Source organism: Mirounga angustirostris, unplaced genomic scaffold (assembly GCF_029215605.1).
Source record: "Mirounga angustirostris isolate CCGP_5_RB_7025 unplaced genomic scaffold, mMirAng1.0.hap1 SCAF_8, whole genome shotgun sequence".
NCBI classification, from domain to species: Eukaryota; Metazoa; Chordata; class Mammalia; order Carnivora; family Phocidae; genus Mirounga; species Mirounga angustirostris.
In genome coordinates this window covers 92,798,113-92,809,697 of record NW_026991716.1, presented here as the reverse complement: position 1 = coordinate 92,809,697, position 11,585 = coordinate 92,798,113, and the positions used below count along the sequence as shown (strand labels likewise).

The 11,585-nt window shown below is 42.4% G+C and overlaps 1 pseudogene across 1 annotated transcript; it reads left to right on the top strand.

Annotated features, from left to right (window-relative positions):
• Nucleotides 1-1,255: 1,255 nt before the first annotated feature.
• LOC123836488 (large ribosomal subunit protein uL2-like) lies at nucleotides 1,256-2,024 on the top strand (annotated as a pseudogene). Its single transcript, XR_008505329.1, has one exon. The product of XR_008505329.1 is annotated as a large ribosomal subunit protein uL2-like (transcript).
• Nucleotides 2,025-11,585: the final 9,561 nt, after the last annotated feature.

Sequence of the window (11,585 nt, the reverse complement as noted above, 5' to 3'; positions counted from 1 at the left end):
TTCTGCCCAGCTGCTAGGGAAGCTGGGAAATTTAATTCTCCCATGTTCCCCACGGGAGAGGAAAACTGGATATGGGGAAGCATTTAACATATACCACAAGACATCTTCATTGAATGAAATATGGTCATTAGGATCAATTAATGTAAATATCAGGGATCTTTTTTATTTAAAACCAATGAGCAGCAATGGGCCTGTGATTTGTTATATGCCACCTAAAACATACTTTCAAAGTTCATGCTCATGTTTAACTTCAGAGAACAGAAATTCAAAATCAATTTCAAAAAGAACATTATGAAACAGCTTAATTATAATGCAGGGGCTTTAGCCAGGGGTCTACAGGTGAGCTTCCAGAGCTTTGGAAACTCCTAAAATCATATACAAAACATTCAGTTCATTTTTTTCTAGGGAATGGGCACATGTGTCATCATATTCTCACTTAGGATTCATGACTTATTCATTCATTTATTCAACAACTATGTATATTGAGGCCCTGCCATATTCCAGGCACTGTTCTGGGTGCTTTGGATCTAGCAGCAAACACAACAGATAAGTTTTCAAATTTCAGAAAGCTTATAGCCTGGAGAGGGGACAATAAGCAAGCAAACAAGCAATAGAGAAGGTAATTTTAGATACAGAGAGATGACAAAAGAACAATGTGATAGAGAAACTGGAGTAGGCTACAAGGGTCGGAGGTCTGCTTTAAAGATCATAAAAGATCCTTATGAAAATCAGAAATTTCACTTCAAATGGGAAGGATGAGAAGGAACTGTCCATGCAAAGATCTGGAAATCCTGGAGAAAAGTGTTCTGGTCAGAATTTTTTTTTAAAGATTTATTTATTTATTTGAGAGAGAGAGTGTGTGTGAGCACATGAGCGGGGGTGGGGAGGGGGCAAGTAGAGGGAGAGGGAGAGAGAATCTCCAGCAGAATCCCCACTGAGTGCAGAGCCGGCCAGCCCCAGGGCTCCGTGAGCTGGATCATGACCCTGAGATTATGACCTGAACCAAAACCAAGAGTTGGTAGCTCAACTGACTGAGCCACCCAGGCGTCCCTCTAGTCAGAATTTTAAAGGAGCTAAAGAATGGATGTGCTGAGCATGTTTGAGAAATGGAAAGGTATCCGTAGTGTAGAGAACAAAAAGAGCAGCAAGAGAAGCAGGGAAAGAGGAATGCAGGGCCAGATTGTATGGGACCTGTAGACCATCGTAAGGGATCAAAATCTTATTTTAAAAGCAATCTGGACCTTTTCTAGCCGCGCTCGGCAGCAGACGGCCATGGGCCGCGTCATCCGTGGACAGAGAAAGGGCGCCAGTTCGGTGTTCCGCGCGCACGTGAAGCACCGCAAGGGCGCCGCGCGTCTGTGCACGGTGGACTTGGCCGAGCCGCACAGCTACATCAAGGGCATCGTGAAGGACATCATCCACGACCCGGGCCGCGGTGCACCCCTTGCCAAGGTCGTCTTCCGGGATCCGTACAGGTTTAAGAAGCGGACAGAGCTGTTGATCGCCGCCGAGGGCATCCACAGCGGCCAGCTCAACATAGGCGATGTGCTCGCGGTGGGCACTACGCCTGAGGGCACTATCGTGTGCTGTCTGGAAGAGAAGCCTGGTGACCAGGGCAAGTTGGCTCGAGCCTCTGGAAACCATGCCACGGTCATCCCCCACAACCCAGAGACCAAGAAGAACCGAGTGAAGCCGCCCTCAGGCTCAAAGAAGGTCGTTTCTTCAGCCAACAGAGCTGTGGTCGTGTGGTGGCTGGAGGTGGCCGCATTGACCAGCCCATTCTGAAGGCTGGCCGTGCCTACCACAAGTATAAGGCAAAGAGGAATTGCTGGCCACGTGTGCGGGGTGTGGCCGTAAACCCTGTGGAGCTTCCTTTTGGAGGTGGCAACCACCTGCACACGGGCAAACCTTCTGCTATCCGCGGAGATGCCCCTGCTGGCCACAAAGTGGGTCTTACTGCTGCCCGCGGGACCGGGCGTCTCCGCACAGCCAAGCCTGTGCAGGAGAGGGAGAACTTGGGTTGAGGGGCTCAATAAAGTCTGTCCTGTCACTAAAAAAAAATAAATAAATAAAAGCAATGTGGACAGATGCGCAGGGTCAAGAAACCTTCCTTTGCATGGGAAGGCCTGAGTTTCTTCCTGGCTCCGTTATTCGTATATAGGGGTCATCTGGCCATCATTAGCTCTGCCATTAAACACCAGGTTAACACAGCCAGGCACACCCCTGAGTCGGGATCCCCTTCCTCCTTGCTGTTCCAAGAACATTCTTGTCCTCTTTGCCATGGTGTCAAAGTGAAGACCATGACTTGCCCAGAAAAATGAGGGTCTTTTTTCAGTCACAGGTATATAAGAAGTTCCTCAGGTAGTAGCTTCAAACAGACTCAGGGTTCTTTGCAGGACAATAAGGGGCTTCATTTCTTTAGTGAGGGCTTGAGCAAGTGATTTTACCTTAGTCTTCATTTCCTCATATGTGAAGTGAGAATAGTAAGTTACATTTTGGAGTACGGTTGTTGTGACCGCATATTATCTATTAAAGTGAACTAAAAATAAAACTGCACAAGTTTCTCTGGACAAATATGTATTATCTGCTCTTGAGAATCATTATTGTTTTACAATAGCCTTAGGTTTATATGTACAGACGAACAGAGATATGTGACAATTTAAGGAAACCTGACACATGAGGAATAATCACCTACATAATAGCAGTGTTCTTCATTTTCAGTATGATGTACACCCGTGTCCATTTTTTTTAAGATTTTATTTATTTATTTATTTGACAGACAGAGGCACAGCGAGAGAGGGAACACAAGCAGGGGGAGTGGGAGAGGGAGAAGCAGGCTTCCCACCGAGCAGGGAGCCCGATGCGGGGCTTGATCCCAGGACCCCGGGATCATGACCTGAGCCAAAGGCAGAAGCTAACGACTGAGCCACCCAGGCGCCCCTCACCCGTGTCCCTTTTAATAGTAATTTGCTAGAATATTATAATTTTAATTTATAAAAATGAGATTTTTATATACACTTTCAAGAACATTTCAACAGTACCCATTGGGGCAAGCATACCACTCCCTACCAATTCAAGGAAAAGATTAATTTGAGTTATAATTTTTAATTTGTATCCACTGAATTAAAATGAGATCAAAGCCCAGTATTTATTTACTCCAAGCATCTCTATGCTCAAAAAAAAAAAAAATGTTAAGCTCCACTATCAATGTGTATGTCTGAATATAACAGCTTTATGTGTGGTAAGCCAGTGGAAATAAATGAAGACCACCCAAAGGAAAACAAGCAAAGCCTGTTTATCTAGGGCAAGAAGTCAGCCACCATCACCTGCATTTGGCAGAGACTCAAAGGCAGGCATGTGGGTGGGAGAGCTTTATAGTGGAAAATAAAAGGCTTCAGATATATTCTGATTGAAGGCTTTTGGCATGGAGAAACTGAAGGCTAACCAGAAGGTGGGGACCAACTAGAAGCAGGACATCCTATATGATTAATTTGGGGAGCATATTTGGCTTTCTCTAGTTGGTCTCAAGTTGGAAAGGGGAAGTATTGTAAGGAATTGGAGAGCTGGGGGTCATTGTCCAAGTCCCAACCATTCTGGGCCGATGGTGGCAGAGGTGATTTGGCTTCTCTGGTTTGTTGCTTCCAGTGTGATGGGTCAGAGTTCTATTGCCATGTGGCCTTGCCATTGTACATTTGTACAGTCAGTCTCTCAAATTGAAGCCTGGCAACTAAGAAGAAACTAGCTCAAGGTTTAAGGCAGCTTCCATTTGTGGTGAGATAATATTTTGACGTATTAAGAAGTGCTTTGTTTTGTTTATACTTGCTACTTCCTTTCTATCCCATGCACTTATTCATTCATTTGGCATCCATTGTTTCAAAGTAAGGATGCTATGAGATAAATTCACCAAAAAATATGAGTTAGTTATCCATGACTTTTGAGACTTAAAATGGAATTGTGAAATTCAAGGCAGAAAAAGAGAGTTTGAGAGAAAACTTTTTCCGAGTTTCAAAAGTCTAGATTTTGAGTGTCAAGACCCAATGACCTGAAGGATTTAGATTAAAAGTTTATGCCATAAAAAGCAGCTTTAGAAAAAAAAATTGACAAGCCAAGGGAAGTTTTTCCAAAACAGAAAGAGATCACAATTCTGTGTGGTTGGGATAAAGAAGGAACAAAGACGCTTAGATGATGGAAGAAATCTTACTGTAGATTCCCAACCAGGTCCCAGTGCCCTGGGGAATGGGAGAAACTGGAACACTTGCTAGGTTTGGGGGAATATGAAGGTAGAGGGCTGAAAGTAGAGATGACTCGTGTCTCCCTCCCTTCAAGGCAGAGACTGAAACAGCAGCAAGCCTTATAGAACAAATCAGCCCAACACAGAGCAGGTAAGTGCAGTGGGGATAGGCACAGTGGAATGAAGAAGCCTGAGCAGAAGGTCCTGGGGTAGCCATAAATACTCTCCACTCGCCATAATGTATGTGTTTCACGTGAGGCTGAGAATGGAGCAGGTGTAACTCCAAGAGACTGCAGAATCAGAGTAGTCCTGCACCCAAAATGTTGGATGAGAGACTCCATGAAGACTTCCTTCTCAGAGGATGCCATCTGGAGAGGTGACTATGTCTGAGGAGTAAATGCCACCCACCCCACCGCCACCTGCCATGCAGATGCTAGCCCAGTGAGAAAAGTCCAGGGGGTGGGCACAAGAGAAGACCAAATCAACTTAGATTATCTGGAGGTTTTCTGCCTCCTAGCACAGTAGTTGTTGTATGAAACAGAGACTGAGTTCAGTTATATGGAAGTAACAATCACATAGGTATTTATTCTGTAACTCAAATTTGCTTTTAAGCAATTTCTACAAATGGAGTTTTCTGACTCCTGGAGTAAATTTGTGGCATTATCTGCCCAATTATTTAACATCTAAATAGTATTGTCCAAACAAAAATAGTTTCTTTGGGGTTATGGCCTTAATATCATAATAAGACCAACTTAAAAAATTTAAGGACATTCTTTTTAAAGATTTATTTATTTATTTATTTGAGAGAAAGAGAGAGAGCACAGAGGGAGAGGGAGAAGCAGACTCCCCTGCTGAGCAGGGAGCCTGATGCGGGACTCGATCCCAGGACCCTGAGATCATGACCTGAGCTGAAGGCAGGCACTTAACCGACTGAGCCCCCCAGGTGCCTCGAAACTTAAGAACATTTTCAATACTTAGTCAAAATTCTGGTACATATAAAACCTAACTTGGCATCTGAGTTATCTTGAATTGTCATTGCCTTCCTCAATGATACCCACTGATGAAATCAGAACACTTTATTTGAATAATATAGATAATAACATAGACTTATAATACTATATTTCCTTTAGACAAATAATCAAATGCCCTTAAACTTATTAGACCTCTGACAGTCCTGTTGAGTGATATCATCAACTATTGTGTGGTGGATTCCTGCTACGAGCCAAGTATTTTACAAACAATATGTCATTTATCTCTCCTAACCATGGTTGAGAGTATAATTGTTCCCATTTCACATCTTAGGAGAGTGAGGGTGAGCACAGGGTCACACTAGGAAGTGGCCAATCAAGGATAAAAGTCCACGATCCACCGATGCCAGGTCAAGTGAGGTATGCTTTCACCTACACTGCGCTCTGCTCCTCTCTGCTCAGCCCTTTTACCCCCTTTTCTTGGGAAAATAGAGCGTGCAGCTAGGTAAATTTTAATTTCATCTTTATTTTAATTTATACATGGCTATCATAAAAATTAAAACAGCTATACCAAAACACTCAACCTTTCAGAAATAGCATACTGCATTTTAATATTCTCGAACCAAATACGGTATTCAGTAAATGGTTACACAGGATTGATATCTGTGTTTTGACCCACCTCCTTTGAGAAACATTACATGTAGTATAAAACATTTTTCTTTCACAGAAAATTTGTCTCCAATGTGTTGTTTGGCCATAAGTCGTCTCTTTATTACATCCCAGAGGGAGGAAGTTGAATGGGAAAGATTCCTCAGTTTAACTATGAGAGGACATTATACATTTCAGTGGAAAAAAAAAATTCATCGAAAGCGAAGTCCATAAATTAAGGATTCCATAGTAGGTCTTGGGATATAGGCTGTGTGTGTGTGTGTGTGTGTGTGTGTTTTAAGTAAGTCCGTTAAAGCTACTAAATTTGTATGCCACATGCTAAGAAGGACTGTGTCTTTGACGCCATTTTGCCCTTTCCATGTAAAGTCGGTGGGTCTTTCGTGCAGCTGATCTTTTGAAAGCATCGAAGTGAGGGCGAGCTGGCAGGGACAGACAGAAGAGAGAAGATCCAGGTACAGTGATTGCAAGCTGTACTCCCCAAGAAAGTCCCAGGATGTGCAGGCTGGGCAGGCACTGAAGTCCTAAACTGGAAAACAAAGCAAAACAAAACAAAAACCCAGCATAGGAAAAAATGAAGTGCATTACTGAACACAGAGTGCGCACTGGGGTGTTCTTTTTATGTGGTGAGCAGTAGAGTTTTGTGGCCTGAACACATGGACAATTGCTTAGAATTTAGTAATACAAAAGCTACTACTTATTGAATGCTTCTTTATTCACTAAGGACTGTGCAAAATACTTTACAGAGATTATTGTGTTCAGTCCTCACACAGTTGACAACAATATTTGGGTTGGGTCCTGTTTTACAGATGAGGAAATGGAGGGCCAATGGGACTGAGTAGGCCAGCAGTCTGACTTCAGAGTCTAGAACTCTCTCTGCCTTGAAACACCAATTGTACTGGCGAGGATTCTTGCTTTCAAGGAATGAAAATGAACTCTGTCTAAAGAAAAAAAGAATATTGGGGAAAAGGGGATTCATAGAGCCCAAGTGGCTGGGAGAACAGGCTGGGAAAACCAGCAGGAGCCCAAGGCCTTAGGAGGCCAGGTCATAGGAAGACTATTTAAGACCCCACCATCTCTGCCTCTGCCAGGAGCTGCCCCGGAGGTTCTTCTTTCATCTTGGGGTGCACAGGCCTGGGTGTGAGGGTCTACTGCCAGGTATTGAGGTGCCTGCTTCATAATCCAGCGTGTGGGGAGACTGAGATTCAAACTCTTTGGCTTCCACAGGAAGATAAGGTCCTATATCCCAACATCACATTCCGTGAATTTCCCCAAACCTAAGGAGGGATGAATTTTGACAGCCAAAGGAATGTTACAGTGTCCTTCCAGACTACCCACTGTAGCCACTTTGTAGCAAATCATTCCATTAGGAAAGTAAATGTAGGTCTGTTAAAATAATTTTGAAAGGTCAGGCATAGGTGAAATTGTGCAGACATTAAATATTGCAAATCAAAACCTGACTGACCTAGAAATTCATTCTAATAGATTTATTTGCAATCTCTAAATGCAAACTTTGAAAAGACAAATTTGGTAACCCATATGCTAAACATCAATTAATTAGAATGTTTAGGGAATGGAATGTTCTTATTCATTTCAATTTCTAACTAAATGTGAGTAAGCCTCTAAAAAGTCCCACAAACTTTTATATTTCAGACCTTGTCACCGGAATTCTTAATAAAGTATTTGGATTGTGAAGATTTTGCAATGCCTTGGAATTATTAATGCAACCAGGTGTGGTTGTAAAGTACAATGGGTACAGACTGTGCTAAATGTGTACAGCTCTCAGGATTGATGCTCCATGTACATTTCATCAACCAAACTTCTGATGCCAGTTTACCTTTTGTTTTCTCCATTGCCTAAGTTGGGTAAAGAGGAGGAAATAAATTCCGTCCGTGTAAACATTTTCTTTGGAACCCACTAAGGGCACACACACTACTAGGCACTGTGAGCATAAACATAAACGATAAAGGGTTTTTTGTGTTTTTTTATTGTTGTTGTTGTTAAAGATTTTATTTATTTATTTGACAGAGAGAGAGAGACAGCAAGAGAAGGAACAAAAGCAGGGGGAGTGGGAGACGGAGAAGCAGGCTCCCCACTGAACAGGGAGCCCGATGCGGGGCTTGATCCCAGGACCCCGGGATCATGACCTGAACCAAAGGCAGATGCTTAACGACTGAGCCACCCAGGCGCCCCGATAAAGGGGTTTTAAAAGTGAGACAGGAATTAAGAAAAAGGGACAATGAATTCCGGGTGAGGGAGACAGAGATGGCAACCATCTGAGTTGGGCCTTGAATGATGACCAGCAGGATGTTGTCAGGTGAGGATGGGAGGAAGAGCAGCATGCTAGACAGAAAGAACAATATGAAGCAAGTTGTCAAGATGTGAAAATGAAGGGAGAGGTAAGGGAAGAGTGTATAATTTGGTGTGCCTAGGATGAGTGTGTTAAAGGGAGCTATGAGGTCAGTCCAAAGGGAGGATAGGACCAGATTGTCAATGGCCTCAAATACCATCCTAAAGGAGTGTGGACTTCTTTCTGAGAATCCTAGGAAGCTGCTGAGTCTTTTTTAATACGGAGGTGCTAAGATCATAAAAGTGGGATAGGAAGGTCATCTGGATAACAGGTTAAAGGCAGAAGGAGAGACCAGAGGTAGGAGATTACATAGGATGTATTTTCAGGAGTTCAAGATTAAATAAATGATTTTTGAGGTTGGTGCAGTAGTGGTTGGGAGAAATTCTTTCAAAGAGTTAGCTTAGAAACAAGGTGCCTGGGTGGCTCAGTCATTAAGCGTCTGCCTTCGGCTCCTGGGATCGAGCCCCACATGGAGCTCCCTCTGCTCTTCAGGGAGTCTGCTTCTCCCTCTGCCTCTGTCTGCTGCTCCTCCTGCTTGTGCTCTCTCTCTCTCTCTCTGTCAAATAAATAAATAAAATGTAAAAAAAAAAAAAAAAGAATTACCTTAGAAACAGAGTCCATAAGAATTAGTACCTGATGAAACAGGAGGAAGGTGTGTATGTGTGAAGAAATGAGTATTTGGATAACAGAGCCCATGGCATAATAACTATCTTTTCAGCAAAACAACAACAAAAATAATAATTACACTTCTAATTAGCTCATTGAGTAAGTGGAACAGTAGATTCCAGTTTTGATTTATCATCTCCCCATCCTAGACCTGTTGAAGTAGATGGTCTAGAGGTGAAGACCAGTAATTCATATTTTTAAAGCACTTCAGGGATTCAGATGATCAGTCATTTTGGGAAAGCGCCGTGGTTGAAGATGTGAAAGGGAAGTGACACCCAATAACATTAGATCCAACAATATCTTATCACATCCTGTCCGCTCAACCTCTGAAACGTATCCTGAATCTCACCACCTCCCTCTAATTCCACTGCACCCATCCTAATCTCAGGCCCATTTATCAGTTGCCAAAACCAAGTAATCGCCACCTACTTGAGCTCCCTGCTTCCACTCTTGTCCCCGTGTAATCCATTCTCTACACAACAACCAAACCAATTCTTTAAAAATGTAAAACAGATTTTGCTTAAAAAGTTCCAGTGATTTCCTATCATACTGTGATGGCTTTAAATATGTCCATAAATTCTTTGATGCTTCTCCCTTGAAAAATAAAGCCAGATTCTCCTTCCCTTGATTATGTGCTATACTTAGTGACTTGCTTCTAAGAAATAGAATGTGGCAAAGTGATGGTGTACGATGTCCAAGATTAGAACATAAAAGGCATTGTGGTTTCCTTCTTGCTCTCTTTTCTTGGATCACTTGCTTGGGGGAAGCCAACTACTATGTCATGATGACATTCAAGCAATCCTGTGGAGAGGTCCATATGGAAAAGAACGGAAGCCCCCTGCCAACAGCCAGCAAGGAACTGAGGCTTTCTGCCAGTAGCCATGTAAATGAGCCATCTTGGGAGCAGATCCTCCAGCCTCAGTCAAGCCTTCAGGTTACTGTAGCCCTAGTCAATGTCCTGACTCCAATTACCTGAAAGACCATGAGCCAGAACCACCCAGTTATGTGGCATCCAGATTCCTAACTCACAGAAGCTATGAGATAATAGATGTTGGTTTGAAACTTCTACATTTTGGGAAAAATCTGTAAAGCAACAATAGATATCTAATACACATATTTATAATATAATCCAAATTCTTCGCTATGGCCGTCAAGCCCCTACATACTCAGGATTCTGCCTATATTACTAACTTTATCTACCATTCATTTTGTAGAAAAGACTATTAGTGGTCCCTTAACAACTATCTGTCTCTCTCTCTCTCTTTTTTTGAAATAAAGTCACCAGGGGCGCCTGGGTGGTGCAGTCAGTTAAGCATCTGACTCTCGGTTTTGGCTCAGGTCATGATCTCAGGGTCATGAGATGGATCCCCGTGTCAGGCCCCATGCTCAGTGGGGAGTCTGCTTGAGATTCTCTCTCTCCCTCTCCCTCTGCCCCTCCCGCTCATGCTCTCTCTCTAAAATGAATAAATAAATAAATCTTAAAAAAAAAAAAAAAGAAATAGAGTCACCACAGTTTATTCAGTTACATGAATTCAAGCTAATAACCACATCTCCTGGCCTCCCTTAAGCTAGATATGGCACATGGCAAATCCTGGCCTGGGATGTAAGCAGATTTGGCATGTGCAACTTCCTGCTGACTGGATATTAGTATGATGGTAAAAGGGTAGAAGCTGGACTAGCCATCTCAAACCCAAGATGGAATCACACAGTGAGCATGGCAAAGCAACAAGACAGAAAGGACCTAGACCCCCAAAACTATCAAGCCAGAGCTGTCTGTCTGATCTTTTACATGAACAAGACATAGGCTGTATCTTGTATTTAAGTGATTGTATTTTTCGCTCTTTATTACAACAGTCTAACCTATATCCTAACTGAAACTCAGCTCCTTGTTCACCACCTTCTAGCCATATTGATCCTCTATCTTCTTTTCTGCTACTCTGAGGTCTTTATTCTTGCTATTCCTTTTGCTCAGAATGCTTTTCCACCAAGAGTACCCATAACTGCCTCCTTGCTATCGGGTTGCAATGTTTCATCTAAAATAGCCTCCTCTCACTTATTCTCTATTACATAATCATGAATCCTGTTCTTCATGGCACTCACCAACACCTGAAATTTCCTCATCTCTCTGTTTATTGTCTGTCACTCTCCACTGGAATACAATCTCCATAAGATCAAGAACCTTGTCTGCCCTATTCCCTTTCGAATCTCCAGTGCCAAGAAAGTGCCTGCACATAGTAGGTGCTCTATAAATATCTTTTGTGTGACAAATAAACAAATGAATTAATAGTAAATGATGACAAGAACCTAGTCCTTGGGTCAATTTGTTTTTATAATTTAGCCTCACCTACTGCCGAAATTAGGATAAATTAGGTAACCATAATGGCAACCCAAGATTAGCAAAACAATGTCAACAAGTCTCTTTACCTTCATTATCAGGTGTTATGATTTAATGAGGAAAAACAAAGATAGAAACAGTAAATGGATCTCTGCTTTTGGCCTTTAAAACCCAACCAAAAAAGTAAAAAGAAACTCATAAAAGTATTATCCCTAAAGAATAGATTCTCCTAAATCCTAATACAGGTGATTATATTACATTAACTCTAAGATGCCAGCAATTGTGAGACACACCATTGTTTTATGTACCATGAGAAAAGGAAAAATCCTGCTGTGATAGACTGTGTTATTGCTCTCAATTTTTGTCCCC